The following is a 14261-nucleotide window of genomic DNA, read 5'->3' as shown; positions in this document are numbered from 1 at the left end:
CCAGGATTCCATTACATCACCCAAGCCGCGCTGTAAACACCGCTGCCAGCCATTGGCTGCCGCGCCACCCTCCCAGCCAATAGCAAATCGTCGTCGAGCCAACGCTTCCTTTGGCTACAGTGTCTGCAAATAGACGTCATTGCCCGGGTGGGGGTGGCCTGGCCCGGGGATAAGGCGGGTGGGTGAGGGTGTGTGGAAATTTGCAGCTGGGTTGGTTTGGAGACTTGGCATCCAAATCTGTTCCAGCCACTCCCGAGAGGCACGGAGTGCGATTAAAGGTGAATGCCCTCAATTCTTAGGCCCTTTTCCGTTAGACCCAAACAAGCCCTGGTGCAAAAATGAAGTTAATTGCTGGGCGTGGTAGCACAAACAAGTCTGTGATAATCAGCATTTGAGAGCTGGCCAGCCTGAGCTTACAAGAAACCCTGCCTCGAAGAAAAGCAAAACAGAAGGGCTGGAGAAACGGCTCAGCTGTCGAAAGCGCTGGCTGCTCTTGAAGAGGACATGGGTTTTGGGTCCTCACAACCCTTCTGGATTCCAGTCCACGAGCTCCAACGCCCTCTTGAACCTCAGGCATGTACGTGGTGCACATACATATATAAGCAGGCAAAACTCTCACACATATAAAATAAGATTTTAAAGTTTGTATTTTTTTTAAAGCAAAACAGCCAAAAGTACCACAACTTGGAAGAAGGGAGAAGAAAGAAATGAGAGATGACGAGGTACAGAAAGGTGGAACATGCTTCCGGGAATGCTCAGGGCAAAGCCCTGTGAGAAGACACCACAGAGAACAAAAAAGAGACTCTTTTCCACCCAGGATGTAGTCAGAGCTCAGTTTAGGAGCCTGGTGTCCAACAATTTTGTAAGTAGCCAATGAGTGTCGTTTTATCGCTCAGGCTTCTCCAGAAAAGCAGATGCCGTAGCACATAATCAGCTATCAGTAGCCTCATAGTCCCAGAGGTGGGAAAACAAGATAAAACTACACCTGTTATACAGAGGTTTTTTCCCCCTGTCACTATACCCTAAATAATTGAGTATTACAATAATTCACATAATACTTATCACACTAGACATTATCAGTTCGCGGAGCTTTAAAGTATAAAGAAGAGCCAGGTGTGGTGTTTTGTAATCCCAGCTCTCGGGAGGCAGGGAAAAGAGGATCTTGAATATGAAGCCAACCTGGGCCATACAGTAAGACTGTCTTAAACCCTAAATAATTATAGGGGAGAATGTGTATGTGGTACATGCGAATGTCACACTCTTTTACATAAGGAATTTAACCCCTCATATCCTGGCATCCTGGGGGAGTCCTAGGATATCCCCAATGGATAGCAGGGAATCTCTGACTATAGAAATGTAGAGAAATGTCTCGGGAAATTGGGGAACCAAGAATGCCCAAATCTGCTGTATGCACACAGGAAGCCTAGGGAAGCCAGAACAGAGAACAGAGAACATCCCAGTGTGAGTGGAGGACCAGGAGCTTCCTGTGGAACGTGAATGCCTGAGCTCACGATGAGAGTGAGCTCCTGTTCCCCTGCACATTTCTGCTCTGTTCAGGCTCTCCGTGGATCAAGTATCTGCTTGCTGAATGCTATCTTTTTAAATCTTTTATTTATTGTTTATAGTGTGTGCATGTATATGGTGTGTATGGGAGGAAGAGGGAGGTAAGGAGGGAAAGTTCAGGCATGTGCATGTCACAGTACAAGTGGAGGTCAGAGGACAACTTTAAAGAGTCCGTCGCTTCTCGCTTCATCCACATGTTGAGACAGGATCTCTCTTGCTTCTGCCACTATACAGCATACTCCAGTCTAGCTAGTTGGAAGGCTTCTGGCTGCTGCTCCTGTTTCTACCTCACATCTTGCTGTGGGGTGCTGGGGTTACAGATGTGTGCTACCCGTCCATCTTTTTACATTGATTCCAGGAATTGGACTCAGGTCCCAGACTTGTGTGGTCACACCTTCACTGGCTGAGCCATCTCACCAGCCCACTGAAGGCAATTTTGACCCAGTCTAACCATTCAAATGCTGTTACCTTCCAAAAACATCCTCTTGCACACCCAGAAATAATGTTTCACTAGCTATCTGGCAATGCCTTAGCCTCTGATCAGGTTTGTAGTTGGATTTTTTTTCTGCTTCACCCCATCCCACTGGACTTGTTTCTCTCCTGCCCTCTGGGTCCCCAAATCCACTTATGAAGAAATACTCTGAGGCTTACTTAATATTAAATATAATTGTTTGGCCAATGGCTCAGACATATTACTGGCTAGCTCTCTCTTATAAATTAACCCATTTCTATTAATCTGTGTATGACCACAAAGCTGTGGCTTACTGGTAATGTTCTGGCATATTATTCCTACAGTGGCTACATGGCATCTCCCTGACTCTGCCATCTTTTTCTCCATAACTCTGTTTGGATTTCCCGCCTAGCTATATTTTTCCTGGCCATTGGTCAAATCAGCTTTATTTATCAACGCATATTTGCAGCATACAGAAGGACCTCCCATATCACAGGTTGGCACATTAAAACTAACTATGGCAATAATAAAAAAAGAAAATATGGGAGGTCAAGTTATTTAACTGCAAGTTATTATTTAGAGAGGGATACAAAAGTGTTCCTCTAGCGAAGCAGTTGTTTGTTTGTTTGTTTCTGAGACAGAATCTCTATGTAGCCTTGGCTGGCCTCAGTCTCACAGAGAGCCACCTGCTTCTGCCTTCCAAGTGCTGGGATTAAAGGTCACCATGTCCAGCCTGAAGCAATTTTTAAACAGAGGGGACTTTGTCTGATTCCAACCAGAGGAAACAGGACATGGGAAAGCCAGAGGCGGGACAGATTCTAGTTCCTTAAAGACACTGAATAAGCCAAATGACCAGAGCATGGTGGAAAGAGAGGGAAATAGTGAGAGAGCTACCCAGGGAGGAAATCCTGCTGGACCATGCAGGATTGTGCCAGGTGCAGTACTGACAGCTTTCCTTGCTTTCTATCTTTCACTGGCACTATAAGGTGAGCACTGCTTTGGTATTTAAGAAACCATGGCCCCAAAAGGCTGTCACACCCTGAGAAGTAACAGGGCAGGGTTCACATACGAGCCCCTGGGGCCTCACAGGCAACTGTGGCTGCTGTTGCCTCCTAGAGAGGAAGCTGAGTCGGTTACTTCTGACTTCCATGTCTTACTACAGAGCTGGGGCCAAAAAGAAAAAAAAAGTAATACTTGCTCTATAGGTGTCACCATGTTATAAAAACAAGACCTCTGGATGATTGCAGAGGAAGTTCAGTCATTAAGAGCACTGGCTGTTCTTCCAAAGGACCAAGGTTCAATTCCCGCACCTGCATGGCAGCTCATGACTGTGTGTACATTCAATTCCAAAGAATTCAGCAGCCTCTGCATAAATTGCATGTACACACATCCAGACTGTCTTAGTTAGAGTTTCTATTGCTGTGAGGAAACACTGTGATCAAAAGCAACTTGGGGAGGAACCTAGAAGCGGGAGTTGAAGGAGAGGCCGTGGAGAAGTGGTGCTTACTGGATTGCTCCTCATGGCTTACTCATCCTGCTTTTTTATGGAACTCAGAACTACCCCCACCAGGGGTGGCATCTCCCACAAAACACTGCCCTCCCCCATCTATCACTAATTAAGAAAATGTGCCACAGGCTTGCCTATAGACCAATCTGGTAGGAGTATTTTCTCAATTAAGGTTTCTTCTTCCCAAATGACTCTAGCCTGTGTCAAGTTGACATAAAAACTAGCCACCACCTCAGGCGCAAAACACCCCCACACCCCCACACACATACACTTTTTTTTTTTTTTTAAGGAAACAGAAAAAAGAGACATGGGGGAAAGAGTGTCTAGTTCAGACGACACTGGGGTAGAAACGATTCATGGCTCTGACCAGCAAGGGGCACTCTGGAGGCTGTGGGAAGACTGACCTGCTGGCAAAGGTGATTAACTGGATCTCTGTGCTGTCCTGGGTTGCCAAGAAATGGTGTTCCTACTGCTCTGAGCCGTGGAGCCAGCTCTGGTTACTGCTGACAGGCCCCTCAGGAGAGTGCCAGAGGCCTACATCCTTCCACGTCCTTCCCGTGCAGGCAGTGTGGTGGTTCCCCTTAGGGAACCTGTGGGGCCGTGTCAGTACACTGAAAATCCAGGACCTCTAAACTCCCAAGGAAGGTACAGACTACTGAACAGTTCTGAGCAGGAACAGGGTCTGGGAGTGGGCGGATGCAGGAGATGGGAGAGAGGCCTGCCCTCTCCCTGAGGAGCTATACCCCCAGCCTTATTTATTTATTCTGTGGCCCTGGGGGTTAAATCCAGGGTTGCTCACATTCTAGCCTATTGCTCTACCTCTCAGCTATATCCCCAGTCTCTTTCTTTATTTTCCATTTGGGAATGGAGTCTATACTGGTTCTGGAGACTGGTATAGAACTTTCTCTGCAGCCCAGGCCAGCCTTAGATTCCAATGCCCCTGCCTTAGCTTCATGAGTAACTGGGATATATCACCAGGCCTGGAAGATACTAAAAGAATCAGATATGGGTGATCATAATCATGGTTTTTTGGTACTGGGAATGAAATCCAACTCACCTTGAACATAATAAGACCTGGTGGTCTTTAATAAAAAGTCCAGCCATGGATCGCTAAGGGAAAAGGCTTAGTGACTGGTCCCCTGAGGCTGTGTTTGGCTCTACCCTCTCCAGTGGGCATAAGAGTGTGTGGGTACCTCCTTGTGTCTGAGGAGGGGTCAGCACAGCAGTGACACAGTGGTCTATGGTGAATGGCATGGAACAGCTCTGGGATTCTGCAGCCTAAGCCTCTGCCTGCCCCTACTAGGATAGAGATCTCTTCACCCGGTTTCTTAGGCTCCCCTTCCTCTTCACTCAAGAGGCCTTGGCGGAAGACCCAGGAGAGCAGAGTGCCCAGATGTGCCAATAGCATCAAAGAGGGGAAGACCTGGCTGTCAGCCTTCCAGAAGGCTGAGGTGGACTAAGAGTGGCTCCCCATAGCCACAGCTGTGCAGGTTAAGCAAGATGATCCGCCAGGCACTCACGCCATAAATGCCCAAACATTGGAGCCACTTTAGGACTGTTTCCTGTAGGCCAGGCAGGGCCACCTCCCAGAGAGGGCTGGGGAACCTGAGCTATGGCAGGCACTCAGGTCACTTTGGAAGCATCGAATGGTCAGCTGATGGTGCTGGGGACTATTCCACATGCCTTCAGCCCATTCTGCTGAGCCATGACTATTTCCAAGTGTAGACAACTGATTATATAACAGGCTAGAAGTTAGAAGATGAGTTGAGGGTTGGGACTGTTCTCATTTTCCCCAGTCAGGGTGGCACCTTAACGGTGTGGGAGGAGCTGAGGATCTAGAGGAGTCACTGAGGACAGCTACACAGCTACACAGCCAATCAGCCTGCTTAGATGGTCCATCCTTCCCTTCATGAATTGAAGCCCTCAACCCCCGGAGCTTTGCCTTGCTCAGATTTGCCCTGGCCCTCTGGAAGAACCCTGTGCCGGTTCCTACAGCCTCCTCCTTCTGTGCTTGTGAGAGGTATAGCTTCAAGAGTACGGTGTTGGAGGTGGATACTCTGGACTTAGATACACTTCTTCACGTATGTTTCCGATGGGCTTTACTGTTTGAAATGGGAGGATATATTCTTTGAGGTGTGTTTGTCACTTAAGAGTACAGTCCAGGGCTGGAGAGATGGCTCAGAGGTTAAGAGCACTGGCTGCTCTTCCTGAGGTCCTAAGTTCAATTCTCAGCAACCACAAGATGGTTCACAACCATCTATAATGAGATCTGGTGCCCTCTTCTGGTATGCAAGCACACATTCAGGCAGAACACTATATATAATAAATAAATAAATCTTAAAAACTAGAGCACATTCTAGCAAATTGCTCTGGTTTGACACCTTTCAGCCCTGTTCACCTGAGTGGTCTGCAACCAGTCACTTAGGCATTGCAAGCCTTACTTCCTTGTGTAGAAACAGATCAGGGATACCACCTTTCTCCCTGAGTCATGAGGATCTGAGCAGTTTGTATGCACGAGGCACTTAAACAGCTCCTGGCCAGAGGTCTGCACTGTGTAAGTGTTGGCTATAATTAGACAGTATTTGCGGATCACTTTCCTCAGTCTTGGCTCCTAATAAGTGCTTGGTGAAAGGCACTTGCTATTTTTATCTTCTTTCTCCTACACTACCTTAATCCCTTCCATAAACCCACCTTCATTAGCCTTTTAACAGTGAAAGTGTGTGTATCTTACATTTCTCAAATGTTTATAGTTACAAAACATGTCTGTTCCAACATCACAGAAAACCTGTGAGCTAGCAGTGCACTCAAGTCATTGCTGTCATTTTGCAGAGCCAGGGACAGGGTGTGATCTGTCTAGAGGCATCAGCTGCTAAGGGGTGTGTCCAAGCCACTGGCCAGGGTACTCTGACCTCGGGCACCAGAGCTTGCTTCTGGGTGATATGGCCAGAGCATGCCAGCTCCAGGCTGCCAGGACAGATTAGCTGGGGGAGGGAGGAGAGGTCCTGATGGTTTCAGCACTGGGAGCACTCTCAAAGTTGGGAGAGAGAAGTCTATGGGCTTTATAATTACCTCTCTTCCTAGCGGCCAGAAGCTTCCCAGGAGCTGTGTCATTCTGCCCTCTACTGGCCATAAGTGGCACTGTTGACTTTTAGATAAGAGAAAGACCCACTTTCATAGACATAAACTATCCAAGGCCTATTAGATGCCAGATCGGTTCCTAGGAACCAGAGAGCTCAAACAAAGCTCTCAAAAAGCCCAGGGCATGGGGCATGAGGAAAAGAATTGAGAAAGAGACCCAGCATTGACTTCTGGTCTACACACACACACACACATAATGCAGGTGCACCTTCAGGCATGTATGCACATGAACATGCACACATACAAAGCACTGAGCATGGTGACATGTGCTTATAATCCTAGCGCTTGAGATGCGTGAGGATCTCTGTGAGTTCAAGGCCAACTTGGTTTACATAACAATTTCCAGGCCAGCCAGAGTTACATAGGGAGACAGTCTCAAAAAAAAGGGGGGTGGGGTGGGGGAACAGGGCCTTTCATAGAGAGACATTCACATTCTAAGAAAGGGACCCCAGACAAAAATATATGTGCCAGAATGCCATTTAATAAAAAGTGCAACAACCCAAACAGGAAGGAGAGAGAGAGAGAGAGAGAGAGAGAGAGAGAGAGAGAGAGAGAGAGAGAGAGCACCTGGGGAACAGCAAGAGAGTACCAGAGAGTTCAACGACCGACCGAGGACATCATGGCTGATAGGAGGCAGCAGAGTAGCAGGGCCTAGGTGACATGAAAAACGCTCCACTATCTGGGCAAAGGCCAGGGGGAAAGAGGAAGAGTCAGAAGGCTCTGTGTCGGGAAACTCCACAGTGCTGGAAAAACAGTGCGGGCACAGGGCTGGGAAGGGAGCCAGGTCAGAGAGGCAATGGCCTCCCACTTTCTTTGTGTGTGATGGCACACAAGGAAGAGCACCACGTGGGCTCCAAGAGTCAGGTAACCTGCTGGAGACCAATCCTGCCCCGACAATGACCTGGAATGGCACACGTGGCACTGTATACAGGGCTTCCCCTTAGCCTGTGCAGTATTCCCTCCTGCAGGGCTGTGCTGAAGAAGGTACTCAGGGGTGGGTGGGGACAGACATAGTTCACAGGACAAGGACTCCAGTCCGTGTTTGCCTGGCCTCGGAGCCCAGGATTTTAGAGGATAAAAGAAAAAGGCAGAACACAAAATAGCATTTAATACAAATACCCCACTTGCCTTATTTATATGCTTAGAAAACAGGCTTCAAGGGCTCGTGAGATGGCTCAAGGGGGAAGGGCACTTGGCAGCAAGTGTGGCAACCTCAGGTTGATCCTCAAGACCCACATGGTGGAAGGAGAGAACTGATTCCCACAAGTTGTCCTCTGACTTCCACAGACATGGTAGATAAACAAATAAAACATAATAAAATTTAAAAAGAAAACAGACTGAAGTCGATATATTTTGTGGTGGTATGGTGAGAACCGATCTCAAAAAATAAAATAAAATAAAAGCCTAGTAGAAGTCAAGGAAGAGACTGAAACCCGGAAGCCAGGGGCCAGGTGATGAGGGGGAGCAGTGCCCAAGTGGGCCAGCAGAGGGCGACGCCGCCCTGCCAGAGACCACAACCCTCGCCCGGCCCACCACTCAGGGCCAGTGAGAGATGGGTGCCTCCAAGCTGCGGCTTGAAGTGGGAGGGAGGTTATCCCCTGGGGGAACGCGATGGGTGTGCGGCGGGAGGCCAACAGAGGCGTAGAGTGGGGTGGACGTGGGCAAGAAGAGCCCGGGTGTGCAAGAAGGACCCAGCTGTGCAAGAAGAGTCTGGCTTGTGCAAGGACAAGAAGGGCACAGCAGAGGCGGAGAGGGCCGTTGTCTCAATCTCTGGACTTCTTAGGCATTGGGATCTGCTGCTGCAGGGCGGCGGTTACTCACTTAGACTTCGCCACCTGCTTCCCTCCCAGCTCCCCGTGAAAGACAAGGCAGAGTCCCCATGTCCACCCACACTATACTTGTCGCGGCTCCACCTCCAGGATAGAGCCTGCCTTTGCAATTCAGCCGTCATCCTCTCAGCCCGAGGACGGGCGAGGGTGGTGAGGGCGATGCTCAGCTGACTCTACTGGGGTGTTGCCTCTTGATTCCATCCCACTTTAACCAAGTCCAGAACTTACATGTCAGCCCTAAAGTCTCTCCCGCAGCTGCTGGGACGCAAACCCCGTTTCCTCCTCCCAAGGCATAATTGTTGATGTACAGATGAGCCCCAACCTGCTGTGTGCTTCTTCCCTGGTGTCCACTTCCTCACTGGCTGAACCCAGCCCTCCTTCAGGTTGTGCCCACCAAGCATCCAATTGGGAGGAGATGCCAGTGTCTCCAAAGGCATCCTAGCCTTCCAACAGCTTCGTCCAATCTGTGAGAGAGTCAGCCAACAGCGTAGAGGGGTTCTGTGCCAGTGGGAGCCTTAGGTCCCCTGGTCTCCCATTCCCATTAGTCTGTCGGTATTTGCAATTCACCGTGTTGGTGGGAATGGGTTTAAAGACCTAGTGTAATCTACATTAAACATTTATCAATACATCCTTACATAATAGCTGATGGGTTTTTTTTCTTGGTATTATTTATTTGTTTTTATGTTGCTTTCTAAGACAGGGTCTCAATATGCCGCCCAAGCCCAAGCCAAACTTGAGATCCTCCTTCCTCAGCCTCTGGAGTGATGGGATTATAAATGGTGCTGTTCTTTCTCCTTCTCCTCCTCACGCCCATCATCAGGGATCTTTCTATCTTGCCCAAGCTGATTTCCATGCTCCTGTGCCAGCCTCCCAAGTAGCTGGAACGACAGGCACTCACTGCTCTGCTCAGCTTTGAGGTATTTTGAAAAACATGAATGCCCTGGTCCAACCTGGAGTGCCTGGACCAGAAGGGTAAAGGAAGGCGATAGGGCTGACAAATGCTGTTAAATGTTCTCTGCAGCAATTTCACCACCAAGCTGGTGCTTGTTTGACCAGAGAAATTAGGGTTCAAGCTGACCTTCCATAAAAAAGGAAACTGGAGAATTCCAGACAGTATTGTGTTTGCTGTATAGGTGGGGGGCTGCCACCCTAAGGGCTTGCCAAGTGGACTTGAGAATCTTGAGTGAGTCTGTGTGACTCTCCAGGAGCTGTTGGGAGAGGGGCTCACCAAAGGCCACATTTGTATCACTTTTACTTTTTGTATAAATTTGTATGTTCTCTCTTGAACTGCCAGCTTCCAGGAGGGAAACTGGCTGAAGGTGAGGTCTCTCTAGAGTAAAAATTCAGGGTCTGGCAGGTCAGCAAGTATAGTTCCTCCTGCCCACTGAAGTTTGGGAACTCTCAGGCTCCAACTATGTTGGTGAAAATCAATTATGTTCAGTGTTCTGAATTTACTCTCTGTCCCTCCCCAAGAACAGAGCTGTCTCTGATCTCTACTGTTGGATCTCCCACTCAGTGCCAGGCCCTGAGCTAGCAGGAAGCAGAGGTGAATGGAGTAGGGGTCCCTCCTTTGATAGCCTGTAGGCTATGACACATGAGAAGAAGCAATGGGGACCAGATAGGAGAACATCAGAGTGATTCCGATAAAAGACTAGTAGACAAGGAAGGCTCAAGATTCTTGGAGTGTGGAGCAGGATATTGGAGAGGCCACAGGAGAGGATGCTGTGTGTAGGCAGGGCCCAGAGGTGTAGTGTTCCAAGGTCACCACCAGGGGTCAGCACCCTGTCCTGCTCGCAATTGCCTCATCTCAGTCTCCTTGTTCAAGAACTCTGTCGCCTCTCCCGAGCGCATCATTTCCACTTTAAGGTCATTTCATCCGCTCATCGATGCAGAACTAGGCAGCCTCCAGCCAGACAAAACTTGACGTCTCTGCTGACCTTGGGAAATCCCGTACGTCTCTCATTTCTCCGGCTCCACCCCCTGTCGTCTGCTGAGCAGAAAGTACCTCCTAGGTCTCGCCTCTGAGCTTGCTGTCACCCTCCTAAGTTCTCTGGTGTGGTTTTCTGGGGGAACCTAAAGGATTGCGAAGTCACTTCTTCAGCAGATTTTTTTTTTTTTCGAGATAGGATTTCTCTGTAAAGCTTCAGAGCCTGGCCTGGAACTCCCTCTGAAAACCAGGCTGGCCTTGAACTCACTTAGATCCACCTGCCTCTGCCTCCTGAGTGCTGGCATTAAAGGTGTGCACTACCACCGCCCGGCTTCAGCAGCCTTTTTTTTCCACAGGTGCCAACAAAGCCCTTTTCCACACCCAAGGCCCTTTTACATGCCCCGAACCATGCTCTAAGAGCCCACTTCTTCCCTACCTTAGTAGGAATGTTCTCATTCACATGGGGCTCTCATCCCTCTTAACTAGATACCTTCCTCCCTCACACCTGCTCTTTCAAGTCCCACCTTTCATTTACCTCCCCTACCCCACTGTCCTCCCACAAGTGAGTCCTACAGTTTTACAGGCTCACCCCATTCCTCACCATCTCTTTGACCAGGAAGCCTCCCCTCTCTGGCCCAATGAGGAGGGGGAAGGACCAGGAGATCCTGAAATGAGAAGTTAGGTTGGAGAGATGCAGCAGATGCCCAGCTCTGTGGGGACCTTGCACAGAATCTCATCTGAAGGGCTGTATCTTTTCTAGCCACATGTGCCATCTTCAGCGGAACCCACTTTCCTCCCTGGAATTTCTGGGGGCCCCTTCTAGCCTGGGGCAGAGCAGAAGGCTGGTAGGAAGGGGAGGGAAGCAGGGCAGGGAATACCAACTACACAATATTGCAGGCCCTGCTCCTTTCCCACACACCACCACCCCCTCCGCCAAACACGATCCCTAGGTTAATTTTTAGCAACACAGCTCACACATTAGTCACTCCCTGTCACCCACCTACACGGCAGGAGGCTGGTGCCGTCATCCATCAGCTGAGAGGTGGGATCTGGCCCCACCCTGGACAACTCTCCCCCTCTCCTGGGTGTATAGGACCAGCTGGGTAGGAGCCCTCTCAGCCTGGGCGAGGGACACTGACATCACTCCTCAGACCACCTGTCTGGCGAGGCAGGGGCTGATGAGAATGGGATTGGGGGCCTACTCAGGGAGGAGGAAGCCAGGGAGGCCCAGGAACCTCATCCACCCAGCAAGGGCTGACCTGTGCCAGGCAGCTGATCTCCTGGCAGCCGTGGGCTCTGGGAACAAAGGTGTGAAAGGGCTCCTCCTCTAGACCTGAGTCCTAGGGATGCTTAATAGCTCACTGCAAGCAGCTGTTCAAACACAAGAGCTTGGAAAAGCTGTTTTCCTCTTCAAATGTCTTCCCTTCCCAAACCAGGAAAGCCACAGTGGCGAGATGCAGGTGCCACCACGGCAGCCACTGCCCAGCCCCAAAGGGACATTGTAAGAGGAGCCCATAGGAGCCAGCTGCAGGTGAAGCAGAGGAGAGGCCATCTGTCTCCACCCCCAGGGCTGACAGGTGGAGAGGCAGTGTTTCCCCTTAACCAGCTGTGGTCCCAGAAGGCAGGGCACTTGTTGTAGGTGGGCCTTGGATGAGGCCCTTCGGGGGCAGCTTTAGTAACTGCTCACAAGTTGGTTTTCATCTTCATTATTTATTGCTACGATGGGGACTGAACCCAGGACCTCACACATGAAGTCTCTGGCAGTGAGCCACACCCCAGCCCTGAGGTACAACTTTAAATAAGACTTTGTACCTCCTCCAACCATGGCAAGAGACAGACACAGGAATATCAATACAAGAAGTCAGTATGATGAACAAGTTAGAGAAAGTGCCATAAAGAAAACAAACAGCTTGAGATAAAGAGTAATGGTGACAGAGATTGATACCAGTAGGCCCAGAAGTCTTTGAGGGGGTGTTGTGAAGTTGGGACCTCAACACAAGGAATCAACCCAGAAAAGTATAGGGAGAGGGAACAGTATAGGCAGAGAGGTGTGAGACCTGAGGTGGAGTTGGGAATAGGGGCAGATAGTTTGGTTTAAATGCCAGTGGCATAAAAAGAGAAAGAATTCAAAGAGAAGTTTCTGTAAGGTATAATGCAAGCCATCCCAATAAAGTACGGCTGGGCTTATGTGCTACACCAGGTTCCAATGGCGGAGTGACTGGACCCATGCTTTTTTGTGATGTGACTACTTAGAGTGAGGTGATTGGCAGGGCATGGTAAACATCTCAGTCTTCATGTTTTTCTTCCAGGGGACGATGTGATGGCTTTGACACAGAGAGTTTAGATTTGATTTATTTTTAAAAAGAAAAAATTTATGTGTCAAGTGTGGTGGTACATGCTTATAATCTCAGCACTCAGGAGGCAGAGGTAGGAGGATCACTGAGTTCCAGTTCAGCTAGGGCTATGTAGAGAAACCTTGTCTCAAAAGTTTCAAAAGAAACTTTTTTTAAAAAAATTAGAAAATGCAGCCAGATGGTGGTGACACATGCCTTTAATCCCAACACTCGGAGGCAGAGGCAGGCAGATCTCTGTGAGTTCGAGGACAGCCACGGCTATGTAGAAAGACCTTGTCTCAAAAGTTTCAAAAAACATTTTTTAATTAAAAAATGTGGCCAGGCGGTAGTGGTACACGCCTTTAATCCTAACACTTGGGAGGCAAAAGCAGGGGGATGGATCTCTGAGTTTGATGTCAGCCTGGTCTACAGAGCAAGTTCCAGGATAGGCTCCAAGGCTACATAGAGAAACCCTGTCTTGAAAAATCAAAAAAAGAAAAGTGTATTTTGTGTGTGTGTGTGTGTGTGTGTGTGTGTGACTTATGTGTTTAGTACGGTTGCACATGTGCCCCAGTAGCCACTTGGTGCCAGAAAACAACTTTTAGGAGTTGGCTCTTTTCTTTCGTTGGGGTTCTGGGCATCAAACTCAGGTCATCAGATTTACACGACATGTACTTTTACCTGCTGAGGCATTTTACGGAACCCTGGTTTTCTTTCTTCCTTTTTGAAACAAGGTGGTCTCATGTAGCCCCAGGCTGGCCTAACTTTCTGTGTAGTTAACTGAAGCTAGTCTCGACCTCTGATCCTACTGCCTCCACCTCCCAAGTGGTCAGGTGCCATCTCTTGGTTTGCTTTTGAAAGGATCATCTGCCTGCTGTGTGAAGGATGGTTGACACTAAGAATGGAGAAAGAAGTGGGGCCCACACACCAAAGGAAAGTACAATGTATGTAGTGAGGTGTGCTCAGGGAGGGGTTCAGTTAGACTTCTCTCAAAGCTACCACTGAATGCTGGTCACTGCCATGGAGCGGGAGTCTTAGGGGCCAGACCTTGCTCTGCTGCTAGCTTACTGTGTGACTACCCTGACTCTGTCACTCAGCAGGTTGTTTCAAGGCATGTGGTGATAGTCTAGAGCTAATTCGGAACACACTGCATGGAGGAGGGTGTTGTGTATTAGGGTTGGGCAGGAATAGAGCAGTGAATGACGGAGAGGCCCTGGGCCCTGTTGCAAGAAGCACACACCCTTGTGAGTGGGGAGGACAGGCCAAATGCTAAACCCACAAAAGTCAAGACAGTTCCAGATGGCGATCCACTGTCACACAGGGCATAGCCACATCTGACTGAGTAGGCAGGCCTTAGGGAGGTAGATCAAATACTGAAGGAGTCACTTGTGGAAAAGCCAAATCCAAGCCTCAGGAGGTGTCTATAGCCAACATCCAGAGCAGCAACATCCAGAGACTCAAGAAATGAGTCCCCAGGGCTCCCAGGAGCAAAGCTTGGGGGGAACTAGAGGAC

General features: G+C 49.1%; 1 long non-coding RNA gene across 1 annotated transcript; it reads left to right on the top strand.

Moving 5' to 3' along the window:
• The first annotated feature begins 56 nt into the window (after positions 1–56).
• On the top strand, positions 57–1609 carry LOC118238416. Its single transcript, XR_004768644.1, has 2 exons — positions 57–577; positions 661–1609. It is a non-coding gene; the product is annotated as an uncharacterized LOC118238416 (long non-coding RNA).
• The last annotated feature ends 12652 nt before the right edge of the window (positions 1610–14261 follow it).

This window comes from Cricetulus griseus, chromosome 2, assembly GCF_003668045.3.
Source record: "Cricetulus griseus strain 17A/GY chromosome 2, alternate assembly CriGri-PICRH-1.0, whole genome shotgun sequence".
NCBI classification, from domain to species: domain Eukaryota; kingdom Metazoa; phylum Chordata; class Mammalia; order Rodentia; family Cricetidae; genus Cricetulus; species Cricetulus griseus.
The sequence above is the reverse complement of the archived record's forward strand: the minus strand, read 5'-3'. Positions and strand labels throughout refer to the sequence as shown.